Genomic DNA, 22,092 nt, shown 5'->3' with positions numbered 1-22,092 from the left:
GGCCTCATTGGCTGCACGGAACAGGTGGCCGGAGCCCGGGCCGCGGCCCCCGGCCGCCCCGAATTAGGAGTTTTCGGGAACTACCGCTGGTGGAGGTCAAGTCTCCGGACTTGCGCTTTTTTAGCTTGTCCGTCCCCTGACTGGGTTCTGCTTCACGCCGCAGGGCTGCGGCAGGAAGCCCACTAACGTCAGGGAAGAGGTGAGGACTCAACTTCCGATGAAAGAAAATTCTTGTTCTCTATATATGTTGTTTTAAATGTATCATAAAAAAATTAAGGGGCTGGAGTTGTGGGTAGAGCACTTGCCTAGCACGTGTGAGGCACTGGGTTCTCGCCTCAGCACCACATTAAACTAACTAAATAAAGGTATTGTATACATCTACATCGAAAAAGAAATATTTAAAAATATTTAAATATGGGCTGGGGATGTGGCTCAAGCGGTAGCGCGCTGGCCTGGCATGCGTGCGACCCGGGTTCGATCCTCAGCACCACATACCAACAAAGATGTTGTGTCCGCCGAGAACTAAAAAATAAATATTAAAAATTCTCTCTCTCCTCTCTCACTCTCTCTTAAAAAAATAAATAAATAAATAAATAAAGGAAGGAAGGGCTGGGGATGTGGCTCAAGTGGTAGCGCGCTCGCCTGGCATGCGTGCGGCCCGGGTTCAATCCTCAGCACCACATACCAACAAAGATGTTGTGTCCACCGAGAACTAAAAAATAAATATTAAAAAAATTCTCTCTCTCTCTCTCTCTCTCTCTCTCTCTCTCTCTCTCTCTCTCCCCCCTCCCCTCTCTCTTAAAAAAAAGATTTAAATATGCGAAGTGTGAGTGCAGTCTTAGGTTTAAATTCACATTTAAATTCACAGCCCCCAGATTTTACAGAATAGAACCACCCAAAGATTAGATGGCTTCTTGGGGTCAATACTGGGTTCGAGATACGTGGAAACTAGGTGTGGTCATCTGCTGCCTGGGTGCTGCGCTTTCCACCCACTAGCCCTTCTGGTGTTCTTTGAAACCCTTGTGGTTTCAAATGGTCTTTGGCAATGTGCCCCTGGCTTGAGAAACTAAATCATGAAAATAGAGACAAATATGAATCAGAAAGAAGGGAAAACTACAGATAACTTCTTTCCTTCAACTACATGTGTTTCAAATTGATTAGGGGGTTATTGTAGAAAAAAATGTTAGTCCCCTCACAGAGCAAAATCTTAATGCTGGAAATGTATTAGAGAACAATAACAGAATAGACAAGAGACTCAAATATTTCATTTTTGTACTTACAAATATGTAACTATTCATTTTCTTTTTTTAAAAAATTTTGTTAGTTGTAGATGGACCCAATGTCTTTATTTTGTTTATTTATTTTTACTTGGTGCTGGGGATCGAACTCAGTGCCTCCCATGTGCAAGACAAGCACTCTACCATTGAGCCACCACCCCAGCTCCATAACTATTCATTTTCAACCACCTGTTTTATTTTTAACCACCTGGGGTCTCAAACTTGTTTTCCTGCATTCATTGATGGAAGGCACCAAACAGAATGGCATGGTGGGAAGAGCCTTGGAGAAGGAATTTGGAGAATTGGGTTTTAGTCTTGGCTGTCCTAGACTATGCGCGTCTTCTTGAGTTGCCATTTTGTTATCTGCAAAGTGAGAACAATTGCATTTATTGTCCTAGTACATGGGACTGTGGAGGGCCTAAATGAGAGATTGTACAAGCAGAAACTGGTATACACTAAGAGTTATGTGAATATGAGGTAATATGTTACCACTCTAACGAATGTCATAATACCGTGAAAGGAGCCAGTAAGTCTAGGTTTATACCTTAACTCTGCTACTAACATGCTGTGTGACCTGGAACCGAATTTCTAAACATTTCTTTTAGTGAGGGCTTTGGGAAACCACTAACATTTCTCAAAATTTAAAAAGTACCTCTCCCAACAGTAAAATGCAGCCACTTCTGAGGTCTGCTTCTCTTAGTGTCCTTAGGGTAGCCAGAGATGAGCTCCTTCTCAGTAAAATGAACTTATGAAAATGGTAAATATACAAAACAAGGCTTTGACTTCCCCTATACCATATCTGTCTGAGATAGGAGAAATCCTCATGTCACCCATTAAAGACACTATTTTAATTTTGCAAATATAAGAACCAGGAATACTGAGTAAAAATAAGGCTAGGGTGTCATTAGATTTATATTAAAAAACAACAACAACAAAACCCTCTTATAATGGCCATACAGCTACTCTTACCTCTTAAAATCTAGCAAGAAATGTGTGGATAGAGCAACCAAAACAGTCCTACTTTATAAAAGCAAATCAAAGCACTCCCCTCATCCTTTTCCTTTATATTTTATCTTTTTGTCCTTAAAAAATCTGTAACAATTTTTGGAATGACTTCATCAAATGAAAGCTCAAGTCTTCCATATTGGGTAGTTTGCCTAATACTGGGCCAACTCTGCACCCACTAGCCCTTTGGGTGGTCTTTGAAACTCTTGTGGTTTCAAATGGTCTTTGGCAATGTGCCCCTGGCTTGAGAAATTAAACCGTGAAAATAGAGACAAATATGAGTCAGATATAAGGGAAGTCTACAGATAACAGACAATGCCTTGAAAATGCCTTGATCTTTAGTTGCTGCCTTATTTAGAAGAAATGGACTAGTGTGAACTCTTGCCTTGCCTTCCATTCTCCCGATAATTTAGATTGAACTAATAATTTTAGGATCTTGGTGGTCTCATACTTGATGGTTATGCATATTCAAATCTAATAGTAGTGTACCCTTGTAGGTTAATTTAAAGGCATAATTTAGGTAGTGAGGAATAAGAGAGGTTAAAAAAACAAGGAACAGAAAACACAGCAGAAGCATGGGAAAAGATTGTTTTCAGTTTCTCTCTCATCACTGTTGCTTAAAATATATGCCAAACTCTACCAGATTCCAACAAAATTCAGACTTTATGAAATGTGTGCTAATATTAAAATAGAAGAAAAACTAATAAAGTCATTGGGTCAGCAAAATGAACAACAAAAGAGCCTGTTGTAAGATTTTTACTATTTCATTTCATGACTGACATCAGAACCTGTATATAGGGGGCAAATGAACAGAGTTAAGTATTTCTAGCAGTTAGAGATACAGATGGTCTGTGAAACTGATATATGCACTCAATGGATGATACAAGCTGTGTGCAGAAATCACCCATTCTAAGACACATTTGTACCTATAGTGTAGGAGACAGGATATCCTGTCTCCTACACTATAGGTACAAATCAGAAAAAAATGATATTAATAAAATTAAACATGTAGCTAAAATATATCCTCATGACTAGAATATACATTTATTTTAAAAGATGTGCTTTTTTAAAAAGGTATTATTTGGACTGCATTAATAAAATATCTCTGGAAAGATACACAAGATATTAATAACATAGATTGTTCTGGGGAAGGGACCTGGCTGGCTGGGGGACAGGGGTGAGTTTTTTACTATAAATTTTATTGTACCTTTGAATTTTGAACATTTGAATGAATTACCTAATAAATAAACAAAAATATATTTAATGGACTGCATTATTGGAGGTGTGGCTATCAATATGGAGAATTTAAAAAGGAAGCCTGAGTGCCTTATCAATCTTTCAGTCTATTAATTCAACTCTAAGGATGGCATCAGAATATTATAGTCCCAGGAAATGTAAAACCCAAGGACAAAAATAATGTCATGGATTTTGATGAAATCTCCCTCAAGACTATTCATTGACCTTCTCCAAATTTTGAGCTCACTATGTAACCTCATTCCTGGGAACCTTGGCATGGAGAAGGATTTATCCTGCAGGCCAGTGATCTGGTGGCTGGAAAGATAGGGTCCTCATTTGACAATCAAATCAGTATTCTAGCTTCTCTCTCAAAGTCTGAGGAGTTTGGCAAATGTAGTTCAGTTCAGTCCTTTCTCTCAAGTATATTTCTCTTAATGTTCTCTCTTCCCTCCTGCCTAGTCAATTCTGGGTAAATGATAAAATTTACTTTCTGGACCTGAAATGCTGAGGAACTTGTCTGTTCCTACAACCCTTTTGTGTTCTAGCCATTGTACTTATCATACTTCCCTGGAATTGCCTGCTAATCATTTGTCTCTTGTTAATAGCTAGTCTCTCACTGAGACATTGGCTCCTTAAGGACCACTGTACACCTAGCATAGTGCCTGACAAAGCAGAGACCTCACTCAGTCCTTTAGTGCTGCTCCTTAAGCCCAGGCCTCCCTCTGATATTTTGCCATCTTTGATTTCAAATGAGTTATAAAATCTTGTGCAAGTGGCCACAGCACTGTCTCCTTACAAATACTTTTAAGGATTTTATTAGCTATGAACAGCTAAGTTTTTACTGCCTAGCATTTCTTAACAAGGTAGATTCTTTCATCAGAAGGCAACTGCAAAAACAGTAGTTCTAGCCAAATTAACACCCAGCTTTCTCCAGTATTTAATATAATTTCAGTTTAACTCAGCACTTAAACTGATCTGACTTCAAGAAAACAGGAAGAAACATCTGGAGTCGGCTCCAACAGACCATCTTTCTCTTTAGTCTTCAGACACCCTTCTGGAATTCAAAAACACTAAACACTATTCTCCTTTTTAGGTCCTAACTAAACCTAAACTAAGGCAAAGTTCAACTCATCTGATATTGTCTTGATATCAAAGTACATGGTGGGCAATTTTTGTTAATGGAAAAGCAACTGCATTTGTTTCAGCCTCATTTCATTATTTTTTTAAAATCCAGTTTTAATGAGGTATAATTCACATAGCATGAAGTTTCCCCTTAAGAGTACACAGTTCAGGGCTGGGGTTGTAGCTCAGTGGTACAGTGCTAGCCTAGCATGTATGAGGCACTGGGTTCAAGTCTCAGCACCGCATATAAATAAATAAAATAAAGGCCTACCAACAACTAAAAAAAAAATTTTAAAAAGTACACAATTCAGTGGGTTTTAGTATATTCACAGAGTTGTGCAGCTAATTTCAGGATGTTCTCATTATTTCCTCAAAGAAATGTTCTACCTATTAGCAGACACCCTCTCCATCCCCTGGCAACCAGTAATCTACTTTTTATCAATTAATTTACCTTTTCTGAGCATCTCACATAAATGGAATTACGTAATATGTGGTCTTTTGGCTTTTTTTGCTTCATGTGTTTTTAAGGTTCATCCATATTGTAACTTGCATGGGTACTGCATTCCTTTCTAGGGCCCAGTAATATTCCATCATATGGGCATGCCACATTTTGTTATCTATTCATCAGTTGGTGAAAATACTATATTCTTGGCTGTTATGAATATTCATGTACAAATTTTTGTGTGGACAAAGTTTTTTTTTGGGGGGGGGGATCCTGGGGTTTAAATCCAGGGGCGTTTAACCACTCAGCCACATCCCCAGACCTTTAAAAAATATTTTATTTAGCAACAGGTCTTGCTAAGTTCCTTAGACCCTTGCTAAGTTGCTGAGTCTGGGTTTGTACTTGTGATCCTCCTGCCTCTGCCTCCTAAACCGTCAGTCACAGTACCTGGCTTAAAGGTTTTTATTTATTTTTCTTGGAGATATACCTAGGAAGGAAGTTGCTGTGTCATATTCCATTACATTTTTAATGTTTTGAGGAATTGACACACTGTTTTTCAAGGTGACTGCTCCATCTTTACATTCCTACAAGTGATGTCTTAGGCTTCCCATTTCTCTATATCCTTTCAAGTATTTGTTATTGTCTATCTTTTTGATTATATTGATTACAGGTATTCTATTGGATGTATGGTAGTACCTCATTGTGGTTTTGATTTGTATTTCCCTAATGATTACTGATGTTGATCATTTTTTAAGTATGCTTATTGGCTATTTGTACATATTTCTTGTTACCTCAATCTTAGGAAAGAGAAAAATTGAAAGATTTTATTTAGGGAGGAACTGATGCCTATTTTCAGGAACTAACATCCTTCTTTCAAAGAAGGCAAAATTAATATTTCTTTAAAATCACAAAAGGAGAATACTCCTTTAAATACATTGCAAGAGACACTGTGGCTAAATAGCCTTTTATTTTTTTCTAAAAATTATGAAATGTATCATCAGAGCTATGTGACTGAAGGGGAGTTTCTCTTTTAGAGTAAATAAAAGTGAAGTAAATATAATTCACTCTAAAAGAAACAAAGGGCTTGTAAAAGATACTATCACCAACATTCCTGTATTTTGGAGGAGCCTTTGAGACTTGCTTAGAAACCAATCAATAATGTAATAAATCGAATCCACCCTTCTGAAAAAGGTAATATTATCACTTTAGTGTAAAATTAACCCATACAGAAAAACTCAGTTTACATAAAAACTCAGTTACATGAAAGTCTCTGTGTGTGGGATGGGGGCCATGGGGGGGAGGGGGTGTTACCACATAGCCCTACTCCATAATGGTGCTCAATATATTTTTTAAGTGCTTGTACCATTAAATTATAGGTTGTTTAAAAATCAGATAACAGATGGCTACAGAGGAATTTTCTTACTTTAAAAACAAATGACACATTTGGAAATTAAAAAAAAAAAACCAGAGTAGTCATGACACAAGGAGGCAATACCCAATGAAAACCACAGCTCAAACCTCCCCTTTGAGCCCTCCAGTCCCAAGCAAGAAACCCACAAGCCTGGCTGCCCCTCCTCCCTGGTACTCCTGTAGGAGCCTCCTCCATTCACTCCCTGACAACATTCCAATTTGTAGAAAAAAAAAAGTCAGTATACTATTAATCATTTTTTTTTTTTAAAGAAAAAGCAGAAAGCCATTAAGCAAGACATATTCTGAACTGCTGGTGTGATGGCAGGGAGAGGAGTATGCAGGCATGTCCTTGCCCTCCCCAGCCAGGGCAAGGCCTTGGACAGGGGAAACTGGTACTTCTCACACACTTGGAACTCTCCCTTCATGTTACTTGTCCCACTGCCCTGAATGTCTTCACGCATCCCCACCCATAGATTCTGGAAGAAGAATGCTGAGAAACTGGCCCTTTCAGAGGCCCTACTAACTCAAAGCAACTATGAGACAAAAAAGGAGTATGGGATAGACACAAATGTTGTCACAATGGCGGTGGTGTTTCGAATACTTGATAGTAACCAGAGCAGCCCCAATGTTGTAATGTTGGGTTTGTAGAAGCCTGGTGAGCCAGCTGCCTTCATTCGAGAACTCCATGGACAGCATCTGGGAGAGTGACTCAATCAGCAGGGGGTGGGGGGGGTCAGCCTCGGGTGGAAGATGTGGGTACAAAGCAGCTTCCTACATCCCTGTGGATCTTTCCTGGGAAGGGTTCAGAGAGCTTGGCCCTTCTGATTCTGGCATCTGTAGAGACTGCAGTTCACCTGTAGATGGGTCCACTTCTTTTGAAGACAAACAAGTCCAGTCCTGTTTCCTGCAGAATAGTTATCAGACTCCATCTGTTCCTCAGGCTGCCCCAGCAACTCCAGGGCTATCGTTTTCATTTGCTCTGCCAGTGACTGTGTCATACTCTCACCATTCCCATCTTGTTTGCTGGGTTTGGAAGAGCAGCTGCTTGGCTCAGAACTCCACTTATCTTCTGTGCTGGAACTTTCTAGGGAGACAGGTGTCAGGCGGCTTCTTTTCCCTGCATGTTCCACATCAACTTCAATACTCAGAGGGCCGAGGGCAGTTGCCATGCTCTCCCCTACATTCTTGAGGAGATTCACACTGGGATCCTCCCATGGACCAGAAGCTGATTCTGCTGTGGGGTGGGGGCGTGTATCTCCCGCTCAAGGAGGACGTGGGCTCCAGTTTCTTGGTGGACCCATCTCCCAGCCTGGCCACTCGAAATGCTCGTGTTTCAACTTCCGCAGCCAGTGGCTGTGAAAGAAGCCCCCAGAATGGTGCCCAAAGGGGCTGGGGAACAGGAGTTCCCTGTGCTCCCTGTGCATGCCCTTCTCCTTACAGACACCACACAGGTCGTAGTCTGGGCACACACTGCACTTATAGCGAGTTCCTACGGCAGGCGCATTGCAACCATCACGGATCACATTGGGGTGCACCTGCTGTGGGTGTCTCCTGAGCACACGGGCACGGTGGTATCGCCGACACTCCTTCTTCTTTTTAATATAGATGCGAAAGATGTCATCCTTCACGTAGGACATGGCCATTGTCAGCTCCCCATCACTGGAAAATGCAACCAAGTCTCCATCCTCATCGCGGTAGTGCGTCTGGAAGCCCCCCCCCCCCGCCCCCGGACGCAGCGCGGGGGAACAAGGCGGCCACCCGGCTCAGTAGCCGCTCGCAGGGGCCTGGGCCGGCAGTGGCCATGGCATCCGCCTGGAGCTCAGGGCTGAAACAGAAGCAGAAACGGAAGATCTCGCGCTCTGCTCCCTCCTTGCCCCAAAGGTGGGCCTTCAGCGTGAGAGACGCCACAACCGCAAGTCTAACAGCAGGAACACAGCTGGGTCTCAATTTTTTTTTTTTTTTACCATAATTAAGTACACTTTCACTGTACTTAATGATGGACAATCCCTGACTGTGAGTGGTTTAGTTTACCAATCTTTGATTTTATAATGGTATGAAAACAATGGGCATACCCATAGAAACTGTACTTCAAATTCTGAATCGTGATCTTTTCTTTCCCTAGTGATATACAGTCTGATATGCTTGGGTGTGCTGGGCAGTGGCAGCAAGCCACAACTCCCTATCACCCACAGAATCCACAGAGGAAACAACTGACCTTGACAGGATACTGCAGATACGCTATGATGCTTGGGAGGTTAGATGTATTACATGCATTTTTTACTTACAGCACTTTCAACTTTGTCAGAATGTAACCCCATCACAAATTAAAGAGGGTCTGCACTTGCTGTGATTTACTGGGCACTTTCAATGTGCAGATAAGGATTTCTGTTATGGTTGGGATCTAGAAAGTCCTTCAAAGGATCATGTATTGAAGGTTTGCTCCCCAATCAATAAATGCTCAGAGAACATTGGGAAGTGATTGGATCATGGGGGCTCTAACTTCATCCGGGGAATGATCCATTGATAATTGAATGGACTACAAGGAGGTGGTGGAAACTGTAGGTAGTGGGGCATGGTCAGAGCAATATGCCCTGTGAAGTTATTTTGTGTCCCCTGCTCCCCCGCCCTACTGCTTTCCAGTTGCCATGAGCTGAGCAATTTTCCATCCACCACTAACTGACTAACATAACTTCCCAAATGTTATATTTATTCATCTATGAGGTATTCTTGTTTAGATGAAGAAACTGCCTTCAGAGTTTAAATAAGTTGTTAAAGCCAAAAATCTGCTAAGTGGCCGATAGAGCCAAAATACAAAAAGCCTGTGCCCTTAACTTCTATGCCACTTATACTCCCACAAATTCTCTTGAGGAATATCTGTTGCATGGTATGTGTGTGTGTGTGTGTGTGTGTGTGTGTGTGTGTGTGTATAATATATATGTAGTCCAGCTACTCCCAATATTAGATCCTCTCCTGTAAGCTTCATGTTGTGTCACATGCTACTGTTTATCTTTCAGGATATCTTTGAGTTTTTCTTACAGAAGCTATTTATCAAATAATTCTCTTTCTTAGGATAATACTGTACTTTGATAAACTGAACTTATGTAGGTTATAACTGAATGCTAAAGATAGAGGACAGAACATAGTGTGGGGGCTCTGAGCAAACTCAGGAATGGCCTGGATGTTCTATTGAAAACTCTATGAAGTAAGAAAAGATATTTAAGCATAGGTAGTCAAATCACTGCACTGCAGTCAAATAAGGGAAGAAGAAGAATGTTCCAGAAGGGTCTGTTCCATTGGGGTAGTTCTTTGGAAATACACTACATATTCACCCCACTTGAGTTCAACCATAAGACTTTTAGCAGGAGCTAAAATAGCTTCATCCACCCTGGTGAAGAAGCTGTGCCCCAAGTCTCTCCCTAAGTTGGCACACTTCCTTTTCTTAATCCAACTCCCTGGCACTGGTAGTGCTGGCCAGGGAAGGTGAGTCAGATCTAGACAGAGCTTAAGAGTGAGGAAGGTGGGTAATTGTACAATTCCAGAAACCATATGGAAATTAGTTAATCTCTATTATTATGTTTCATACAATCAGTGCCACAAAGATGGCTCTACCCACAAACAATTCCTGGATTTGCAGGAAATATTATTTGGACACCACAGTGGTGGGAGGACCACTGTCTCTAGATTTTGTCTCCCATTCATTCTTAAAGCCCAAACTAGAATTTTTCAGCCACCTTTTCCAATATGACTTACTATTTTTCATTTCTGCTCTACATCTTTAAAAAAAATGCTATAAAATAAGAAACAGATTGACCAATCTGTTTAATTGACAACAATTTAAAAAATTACAATATATTCAGTGTTTGAAAAAGTTCTTGGCTCTTAGATGAATAAATAAATTTTTCTTAATATTTCTCAAGTGAATGAATAAATTTAGGATTATTTAAATTTCACCATAGGATGCTGCTAAAAAGAATGTTTACAAAGATGTTTTTAAAAAACCTAGGAAAATTCTTATGGTATTAAGATAAAAAGAATAGCATGGGAAATTGTATATACAGTGGTCTCTCAAACATGTCAAATACACATGCAAATAAAATCCTGGGAAGAAATTCACCAAAATTTCAATAACAGTGTTTATCTTTGGATAGAGATGTAATGAGTATAATCTTTACATTCTTTTTTTTTATTTTATGCAACTTGTATACTTTTCTGTATGATAATTATTACATTTATAATCAGAAAGAAAAAAAAATAACTAAATGCTAACTTTTTTGAAAGCAAAGGGTCTTGTGTCTGTTTAGAAAGAACTTTTGTTGTCACAGTTATTTTCCCTTGCAACTCTGCCCCCAAGAAAACTGTAGACACCGCTCTGGGAGAAAACCTCCCACAGACACCTGGCTCCTCTTAGGTTCACACTGATCTGGTAGGAAAGGGAGATTAGCGTGGGAAGGCACTTCTGTCTGTCTCTCTGTTGTACCCTTTGCAGGGTCTGCTTAGATCAGTGCTTGCTATTTCCCTCTTGTCTATCTCACTTGTAGCTGATGAGGAATTTTTCAAAATTTCCCAACAAAAGGCACTTCTCTTGTTGGGTCATGGGAAACGGAGAATCAACATTTGCTAGTGTTCAACACCACTCTTTAATAGTCCTACTTGTCTTGGGCAACATTCCAGTGGAAAGTATTTATCCCCTGCATCTGTGATCACTTAAATTTTTACCACAGTAATGTTCTATCTGTTAAAGAAAGTCTTGATCAAATAGAATTACTCAAAATTGGTAAATTTGTAAAGATGCCTCTACCCACAAACAATTCCTGGATTTGTAGGAAATATTATTTGGACACCATAGTGGTGGGAGGACAACTGTCCCTAGATTTTGATCCTCATTTCATTCTTAAAGCCAAATCTACTCCCCTAGAATTTTTTCAGCCACCTTTTCCAGATTAGGGCCAGAATAGGAGAAAATTTTAAACTTTTGCTTGGGAGCCCTAAATTCTCTTTACTACCATGTTATTCAAAATTTAAAAGCAAAACAAATAACTAAGACTGCATATGGCAAAGCCTGGGCCAGATATACCATAAAATGGAAATGGTACAGTCTGAGAAGTGTGAGGTTTTTTGTTTTTGTTTTGTTTGTTTGTTTGTTTGTTTTCAAGGAAGGCCTGATTTAGAAATCACAGACTATGATAGCCAACAGACTGCCTTTTCTATAAAGCTATGTTGTTCATGTGTCAGCAATTAACTCACCTCAGGGGACAGATTTCATGCATACCAACATTCCCATAAGAGTGTGTCTGCAACATGAAACTCTATGCTTTTCTGGCTCATCTTAGTAGCAACCAAATTTCTGACTTGGCAGCCAATTTATTGCTGGAAAAATACAATAATTACCAAAGTTTCATACGCAACCAATTAAGATAAATATTTATGGCACTGATTCCTCACTGACTCTGGTTAAATAGTACTATTTCTTTCTTTTTTCTTTTTCTTTCTTCCTTTTTTTTCTTTTTTCTTTCTTTTTTTTTGGGGGGGGTATCAGGATTGAACTCAGGGACACTTAACTACTGAGACACATCCCCAGCCCTATTTTGTATTTTTTTTAGAGATAGGGTCTCACTGAGTTGCTTAGCACCTCGCTTTTTGCTGAGGCTGGCTTTGAACCTGCAATCCTCCTGTCTCAGCCTCCCAAGCCACTGGGATTACAGGCCTGTGCCACTGCATCCAGCCTATTTCACATATTTCTAGTTTCTTCTGTTCAATGCTTCTCTAACCTCTACTGGAGGAGTGAAGTGATATTTTCTTGTGTACCAGTGCACCTCATTAATAGCTCTTTTATAGCACTTATCACATAGCTGAATAGGCTGTTTATGGATATGTCTCTTTCATCAAGCTGAGACCTCTGAAGAGCAAGAGCTATCACTACTGTGCCTAGTACAAAGATTGCTACTTTATATGTGTTTGTGGAACTAATTACCTCATCAAATTTTTATTTTGTCCTTAGAATAGATATCATGCTTTAAAACAATATTTAAAACATTTGAGAAAGGCATATTTTTATAATTTTAGAACTGGAATGGACTTGGTTTTGTAGCTGGAATAACCATGGCCCAGGAAGGCAAAATGGCCCATTCAAATTCATCAAACACTAATGAGATTCTCAGAGCAGTTCTCTTTTCAAGAGTTATGTGGACTTCGGAAAACTGGACTTTGATTTTACACTCTGGTAATTCAAATCTGAAAACCTTCAACTTCCAGACTTAGCAAAATGGTATTAAATATGGACGTCTTAAGTAGGCATTTTGCACAAATCTGCCTTCTAAACTTGTGAAAGACATGATGATGATTGATGATGATGATGAAGACACCTATCTGTACTTTAATATTAAAATTATTTTCTATTGAAGTTTTTGGATTTACAGTTATGTTACGAAGATAGTACAGCGAGTTCTTGTATACTTGTCAACCTGTTTCAGTTTCCTTTAATGTTATCATCCTACATGACCATGGTAAATTGGTCAAAGCTAAGGAAACAGCATTTTATTAATAACTAAACTCTAAACTTTACTTAATTTTACTAGTTCTGCCACCAATGTACCTTTTCTGTTCTGGACTCCAATCTGGGATTCCATATTACCTTTGGTTATAATGTCTTCCTCTCATCTCCTCTGCTCTGTGACAATCTCTTTGTCTTTGTTTTTCAAGACCTTGACAGTTTTAAGGAATACTAGTCATGTATTTTGCACTGTCCTTCAAACCGGGTTTGTTTTATGTTATTCTCATAATTAGGCTGCCATTGTAGGTTTGGGGAAAGAATATTGCAGAAATAAAGCTCCTAGTTCACCACATCATACCAGGAGCGTATAATATCCTTGCATGACTAATGAAAGTAACCCTGATTATTTGGTTAAGGTATTGCTTCCCAGATTTCTTGACTGTAAAGTTAGTGTTTTTTCCTTTTCATGTTCTTTCTTGGAAGTGAGTCATTAAGACCAACCTGAAGGAGGAAAGGGTGGGATTTTTTTTGTCAGGGAGACTCATCCCTTCTCCCCAATTTATTAATGGAAATTTTAGTTTAATAAATAATAGCAATGTTTGAGTTTGTGGAAAGTCACACTAAAATGATTATTGCACAAAACAGCAACTTTTGGCAGATATAAAGCCTAGGATGTGGGAATATGAGTTTAAGTTAAAAATCTCTCTAGGGCATGTCATCATGGCACAGATATTTCATATCAATAAGCTTTCACAGTATCAGAAACTTATTTCTTTAACTACTAAACTGTTTTTAAAATATGTAAACTGGTCACAGTGGTAAACATCTGTAATTCCAGTGACTTGGGAGGCAGATTCAGGAGGATTGCAAGTTTGAGGCCACTCTCAGTAACTTAGCAAGACTTTGTCTCAAAATAAAAAAAAATAAAAATGACTGGGGATATGGCTCAGTGGTAAAATGCCTCTGGGTTTAATCCTCAGTACCAAAAAAATAAAAATATATGTAATCTTCTCCAATTTTTATGGCTGCCTTTCTTAGATTAATCAAATGCTTTTACTTTCTTGAACAGAGTATCTTGAACACAACTTCACCTTCTTAGAAAAAAAAATGACCATTTTATTAAATTCACAGTAGTGATGATGGATGAATTTGATGATTTCTAAGCTTTCTTCCAATTCAAGTTTCTGTACTTAATAACTATCAAACAAAATCAACCAAGTGATTTCCCCACATAATCCAAAACTTCTTGTTTTTAACTTGAGGTATTTACACGGGGTGGGGTGCAGCAGTCTGCTGTACTTAGACTATGGAGAAGGTGCTCACACAAAGATATCCAGGATGGCACACAAAATCATATCTGAATAGGTGGGAGCTTGTTGAGAGGCAGATTCTGATCCAGGCCCAAGAGTTGCATTTCTAATAGCTCCTCAGGCAATGTCAATGCTGCTAGATTGCAATTACCAAGGGGACCCAACATACCAAACATTATAGGGTCTGGCTGCTAACAGGTCCAGTGAGTTCCTGAGTAGTACAGAGCTTTTTTCTTAGGCAACAAAGTGTTTTGAATAGACACAAATCATTTGGTAATGAACTTAGGAAAAACAAAAAATATCTAGATGACACAAATAAAAAAAATATTACTCTAAAAGAAACCAATAAAAGGAAGGGGAATTATTTTCCTTAAGAGAACTACCATTTAAGGCAAAAATTTCCTTGATTCCATGGTTCTTCTGATGCTAAAATACTTTGATGGTAAAATACTTACTCGACCATCCTAAAAAGATAATAAGCTACTTTTAATCATCACTTTGGTGGAGAGAAGGCCCACTTTTAGAAGTTGAAGCTTCTTATCCTAAAATAACATAGGACAGCATCAATGAGATTGCTTCTGTTACTATTTCACATAAATAGAGGGTGGGCTTGTCAGTCCTTCAGGATCTAAGTCACAGCAGCCAAACCCTTAGAGCTGTTTTTAAATTAAGCTAGCATGATGTATGTAATCTATATATGTAAATATAAAATGAAGTATATGATTCCGGAAAGAATGGTAGTGTCTTTATTAGGGAAGCTAATACAAGGTTTTGCAACTGGAAGGAGTCTCACATCACTGTATGCATGACAGCGATCTGTCTGTGGTAGTTCCAGGAGGAGAGGCCATGCTGAGGGAAGTGTATCATGCATGCCAACCCAAATGCCTGAATTCTAGACACTGCTTGGCCATTAACTACTTGGACAACCTGGGACAAGTCATTTAACCTCTCTAGGCCTAGCTGCACAAATTAGTTCATTCCCACGGTTTCTTTCAAGTCCTAGTTTTTTCACCATTCCATTCTGATACTTTAGAAAAGCATTTTGGAGACATTTCAAGACCTCTTTTTATAATGCCATTATTAAAGCTGATTTTGCCAACTTTGTGCCTTACTCTTCAGCAAGTAGCAACTTGAATGTTATCTTATACCAAATAACTGGCAGGAAATAAACAGCTGAGATTTTTGACCTAATTTCTTGAATAGATATGTTTCTGGTCTCAAGATAGCTAATTGCTTAGTTAATATTGTGCAGAATTGCTAAATTATTATTTTCTTCAGATAATTGCTACAAAATAAAGTTTTGTAATAAGAATTGTATCCATTGGTAAATTTGATATTTCTCATAACTGATTCACATATATTACATTTTATGTTGGAGTTAGTTTTATAAAAATATGACTCTGGCTTCATTAATTAAATTGTGAAAGGTGAAGAGGAAAACTGCTGACTGCTGTGAGAAAGGTTTTAGCAAAGCAAATGTGTACGTAAGCCCATGGCAAGCATTGCCACACAGTGTAACAGTCTAGCAGGGTAGCAAAGAGTGAGGGCTCTGGAGCTAAACTTCATAGATGCCTGACCCTAAAATTTACTAGGTGTATGACCTTGTATAAGTTATTTAAGCCCTCTGTCCCTCAGCTTCTTCAATGTCATAGGAATGACAATAGTATGTAACTCATAGAATTATTTTGGGTTTTTTTTTTTTTTTTTTTTTTTTGGTACTTGGGATTGAACCCAGGGTTGCTTTACCACTGAGCTACATCCCCAGCCCTCTTTTTTTTTTTTTTTCTAGAGAGGGTCTTGCTAAGTTACTTAGGGCCTTGCTAAATTGCTGAGACTGGCCATGAACTTGCAATCCTCCTCCCTCGGCCTCGTAAATTGCTGGGATTACAGGCGTGTTCCACCAAATGAATTGTTACATGTAAAATATTTAAATCATTCACTACATGTTAGTCATCGTTGCTATTATTAGGAACTGAAATGGGGAGAAGAGGAACTGAGCAGGACAGGAAGTTACATTAAGAAAAAGAAGATGCAGAGCAACTTCAGAAATGGAGATGAAAGCATTTTCCACATCTGGTTCTTACACTGAGCATTCTCTGTGCATGATGACAATACTCTTGTGTGAAACTCTTCATTGTGTGTATGTGTACATGCTTGTGTATAATGTTTCAAAATGATTTCATATGTATCATCTAATTTGATTATAAGCAATCTAGAAAGGTAAAGTCTCTTATGAGACCTAGCAAATACTTTTGACTCTTACAATGTGGGTTTAAATCAAGTTCATACCCCAAGGGTGCCATAGGCCAGCACAGAAGAGCACCACAGGCCATTCATTTCTCTATGGACTCTGAGATGTGATTGCTGGGCTCTTTAACATGCTACAGAAAAGTAATGCAGGGCCCATTTTTGTTTCCCAAGATGACCTCACCATACAGTTCCTGAAAGCATGATAGTTGACTACCTCGGTATCCTCACATCTACCATATTTGCTTCAAGATCCTTGGTAGGAAGAATGTTTCACATCCTGACCTGGCCTTTACCATGTAATAGATCCACTTCAAGGCATTTTCTCTATTTAGTCCTAAGAGATACTTGTCTTCTTGTTTTTTATTTCTTCTTCTTTTTTTTTTTTTTTTTTTTTTTGCTAAATTAGCAGGACAATATCCTTTAGATTGGTGACACAGAAATATTTCAAATACCATATAAAACAGCTACATGGTGATGACATATACATAATCTCTAGCCAAGTAGGAAATATGTCTGAGAGATTATTGGCTTACTATTACTAATTAAAATAATTTACACTGACCATTAAATATGTGCCTGAAAATGTAGCAAGTGCATTATGTGAATATAACTATCATAATATTGTAGTCATCTCCACATATAGCATATGGTAGAAGCTCAACAAATATTTGTTGGATAAATGAAACTACAACGTAGGTATTAGGTTTATCCTCAATTTTATAAATGATTGAGATTACATATAGAAATTTTCAGCTTTGCATAAGGTCACATAACAATTAATCAATGGACCTAGTTTGTAAATCCAAATTCAGTTATAGTATAGCATAGTGTAGTGGTTCAGAGTGGGAACTTTGGGCCCAGCCATACTGCTTGGTTTTGAATCTTAGCTCACTTAATAGCTGTGTCAACTTGAGAAAGTTACTTAACCTTTTTGTGACTCAGTTCTCTCATCTATATAGTTCTAACCTCCCAAGGTTACTGAGAGGATTAAACGAAATCACACATATAAAGCACTTAGCACTGTCCCTGGCACCCTATATATGTAACTATTATTGTTTGATAGCATCTTACATTAAGTGCCAATAGAATTTCTGCTTTTAAAAATAAATTTTTATAAATTATCTCATAATATCCTTACAAGGTAGGTGATAATTACAATTAATATAAAGTATGTCACTTAATTATCATAATAATCCATTATTGCAGATTATAGGAATCAGGCTCAGAAAAGTTAAATTAATTGTTTAAGACCACATAGCAACCCTGTAGCAATGCTAATGCCTGTTGGGAAAAGATAGACCAAGACATGAAAGATGACTAATATGACTCTTTAAATCAGGAGGGATTCAAGTCATGACTGATAGGAAAACAACTAACTCAATAAAGGCAGAAGGAAGCCAAGCACTAAAAGGGGTGTAGGTTATATGCTGAGGAAAACCAGTGGAAGAATAAATGAATTCCATCTGGAGGTGAGATGTTTGCCAAGACTCCAATACAAAGCAGATCAGACACCAATTCATGGTTCTCGAACATACTGAGTTTACTTGAAGTCAGAAAAGCTTGAAGGCTTGGGAGTAGCAACATAAAAAAAAGTGGGACAAAAAAAAATTTTTTTAATGCCTGGGCATTCATGGCCACTCCTACACATTTTTGGGTGTGGGAGAGAAACACTGACCTTCACTACACGGACAAATGGAACATTCAGTACCAAGTATAATATGAACAATGTGATTATTCTAAAGAAAAGTTTCCTATCTGCTCAATTTGAGAGGATCCAGAACGTGAATCTTGCTCCCTTCATTTTTAGTTTTGCTACTTTGGCAATCATGGATAAGTTTCTTCTGGAGGTAGCTCTCCCATTTTAAGGCCAAAAGTTCTTCTCTCCCTCCTTCCCCCTTTCCATATCCTCCTCTCTCCTCTCTCAGGACTGTTCCAGTGAGATCTTGTTAATCAGTGAAATATAATGGTACATCAAAGAATTATTTCTCTCTCCTTTGCTTGATTCTGGTGCCTAAGAAAGTAGATATTAAAGATTTCATCCCATTTTTGAGTGGGGTGTAGCAAAGCACTCAGGGAAACTCTGATGAAGTAAATATCTGGGCATTACTATAATATATCAGTCTCTTTCCTTTCTCTAGGTTGACCTTGACTCTAGCTCAGCCTACAAGATCAGACCTTATATAACATTAGGCCAACTACTTGACAAGCCTGGGTTCAAAAGCTCTAGGCGTCATTATGATTGACTAAAATTCTCGACTCTAATTTACCTAGGTATAATATCCAAACCATATTGTCTTGAGATTTTTCAAGTTCATCCTCCTAATTCAAATAAAACCTAAGCAAATCTCTAGTAATTGAGGAGGGAACAGCCAGATTTAATTATTAAATACCAACCATTTTGTTCAATGTTGGGGTGGGAAATAAAAATTATAAATCATTAGGAAAAAGGGGTTACATTCTCAAATCATGTACGCTCTCATTGGAGAGAGAATACAAAGCCAATTTAAATAATTGCCTAATAATGTAAACAGAATGTAAATAGATGCATAAATGTTTGGATAGTACTACAAGACCTCAGATTAAATTAAGAGAAATTTAAACCAAAGATCTGAAGGAAATCTATCTGGAGGAAGTTAGATTTATGTTGAGGCTTTGTAAATGAATGGACTAGAGTAAAGGGTTTTTGTTTGTTGGTTGGTTGTTGTTTTTAGAGTGAATGCCATTAACTCTGTCCTCTCAGCCATTTTACATTTTAGAGCTCTGGATGTCATTTCCTCCCATTTCCCAGTGCATTGCCAGGCACACAGAATGAACAAAATGAAATGGCACTGAAGACTTTTCATGACCAATCCAGCCTCTGAATGAATACTTATTCATTCACTCAACAGATTTTTATTTTACACCTAACTGCTTTAGGCTCTGTGGCAGGTACAGAATATTCAAACAAGAGCAAGACCCATTTTCTGTCCTTAAGGAGTTTAGATAGACAAGGATACAACAACTATAATACAGTATGGTAATGCTGAGAGGTATGCATTGAGAATTGAAGAAATGTAGAGCACAAACTCTCATCTTGGAGGAGGGAATGGGATCAAAGACAGTTATTGAATTTGGGGGGGGGGGATGTATATGATGTTTATACATGGGGAAACTCCCTACATCATATAAAATTAAAGAACTAGATTTTCATGAATAAAAATCAATATTCAAGACAAAAATGATTGGGTAAACAAGCCATAAAAGAAGATAATAAGAAACCTTTATTTTGTAAAAGCTTAAAACATAGATGATACTAATGTATACAGTTATGCATGTCTATCTGGTTTATATCTAACACATTTGTGTATAATTTAAAAATATATCAAATATTTATGCATAGTATATATGTTATAGTACACGGAGTAATACTACACAACATATATCACATGAAATTTGCACATACTCAAACACACATAAAAGTCTAAAGCATAAAAATATACATGGAAATAGGCAACCCTGATTATGGAGTAGTCATTAATTCTAGAGAGAAAGGGAAGAAAATGAGAGATGAAGCTTTGTATATACCTGATGTGGTTTATTTCTTTTCAAAGGAAAACAGTAAGATCTGAAAAAAAATACCCAAATGTTAATATCTGCTTAATTTTAGTACTAGGCTTGAGGTAGAATTTATACTACTATCTGTAAATCAAAATGTTTCATATTCATGAAGAACTAAATAAAATTAATTCAAAGATATCACAAAGATATGTTCTTTAAATATAAAATCTATTTCTATTGACCTTCTGAAGGATAAAAAAAGTATAAGTGATTGTTAGCGGATAACTTGGGTTAGTGGGGTTAGTATATTTGAATGTTGCTGCTACAAATGATAAATTAATGATTTTAAATTAATGGATAAAATGTAATTTTGAACATACAATATTTGCCAATGAGTTTAGTGAGTTTCTTGGAATAGAAAACTCAAAGGTTCATTACTTTATGTTAATTAGTGTCATTATACTAATCTTAACATATTGATATTATATTAATAAAAAGAGCAAAAAGAGCCCATAATCATATTTTAAAATCAAAAGACATATATTTCTTCTAATATTTTTACACAGTAATATTTTCATAAGGGGCTTATAGCCAACTATTTTTTTAAATTTTTAATTTGTTATGACAACAGAATGCATTACAATTCATATTACACATATAGAGCACAATTTTTCATATCTCTGGTTGTACACAAAGTAGAGTCACATCCTTCATGTCTTCATACATGTACTTAGGGTAATGATGACCATCGCATATGACGTCTTTCCTACCTCTATGCCCCCTCCGTTCCCTTCCCTCCCCTTTTCTCCTTTGCCCTATCTAGAGTTCATATAATCCTTCCATCTGTCTCCCCCCCCCAACCCCCGCAGCATACTATGACTCAGCATCCTCAAATCAGAGAAATCATTCGACATTTGCTTTTGGGGGGGGGGGGATTGGCTTACTTCACTTAGCATTATATTCTCCAGCTCTGTCCATTTACCTGCAAATGCCATGGTTTTATTCTCTTTTAATGCTGAATAATATTCCATTGTGTGTATATACCACATTTTCTTTATCCATTCATCTACTTAAGGGCATCTAGGTTGGTTCCACAGATTTTGTGAATTGTATTGCTATAAACATTGATGTAGCTGTGTCTCTATAGTATGCTGTTTTTAAATCCTTTGGGTATAGACCGAGAAGTGGGATAGCTGAGTTAAATGGTGATTCCATTCCCAGTTTTCCAAGGATTCTCCATACTGCTTTCCATATTGGCTGCACCAATTTGCAGTCCCACCAGCAATGTATGAGTGTGCCTTTCCCCACACATCCTTGCCAAACTTATTATTTGTATTCTCAATAGCTGCCATTTTGACTGGAGTGAGATGAATTCTTAGCATTTCTCTAATTGCTAGAGATGCTGAACATTTTTTCATATATTTGTTGATTGATTGTATATCTTCTTCTGAGAAGTGTTCAGTTCCTTGGCCCATTTATTGATTTTTTTTATTATTCTTTTTTATTAATTTTTTAAAAAATAAATGACAGCAGAATGCATTACAATTCTTATTACATATATATAGCACAATTTTTCATATCTCTGGTTGTATATAAAGTATGTTGACTTTATGTTGACAATTCGTGTCTTCATACATGTACTTTGGATAATGATGTCTATCACATTCCACCATCCTTGCTAACCCACTGCATCCTCCCTTTCCCTCCCACCCTTGTTTTTTTGGTGTTAAGATTTTTGAGTTCTTTATATATTCTAGAGATTAGTGCTCTATCTGATGTGTGTGGTAAGAATTTGTTCCCAATAGTAGGCTCTCTATTCACTTCACTGATTGTTTCTTTTGCTGAGAAGCAGCTTTTTAGTTTGAATCTATCCCATTTATTGATTCTTGATATTAATTCTTGAACTATAGGAGTCTTACTAAGGAAGTTGGGGCTTAATCTGACATGATGGAGATTTGGGCCTAGTTTTTCTTCTAATAGACGCAGTGTCTCTGGTTTAATTCCTAGGTCCTT

At 37.8% G+C, this 22,092-nt stretch overlaps 1 pseudogene across 1 annotated transcript; it reads right to left on the bottom strand.

The window, feature by feature from the left end:
- Nucleotides 1–4: 4 nt before the first annotated feature.
- On the bottom strand, nucleotides 5–11,086 carry LOC308648199 (sequestosome-1-like; annotated as a pseudogene). Its single transcript has 4 exons — nucleotides 11,025–11,086; nucleotides 7,347–8,410; nucleotides 7,071–7,259; nucleotides 5–165 (listed from the first exon to the last, which is right to left on the bottom strand). The product of its transcript is annotated as a sequestosome-1-like (transcript).
- Between the last annotated feature and the right edge of the window lie 11,006 nt (nucleotides 11,087–22,092).

This window comes from Spermophilus citellus (assembly GCF_964194105.1).
Source record: "Spermophilus citellus genome assembly, chromosome: 4".
Lineage (NCBI taxonomy): Eukaryota > Metazoa > Chordata > Mammalia > Rodentia > Sciuridae > Spermophilus > Spermophilus citellus.
Note: the sequence above shows the minus strand (reverse complement) of the source record. Positions and strands in the feature narration are given on the sequence as shown.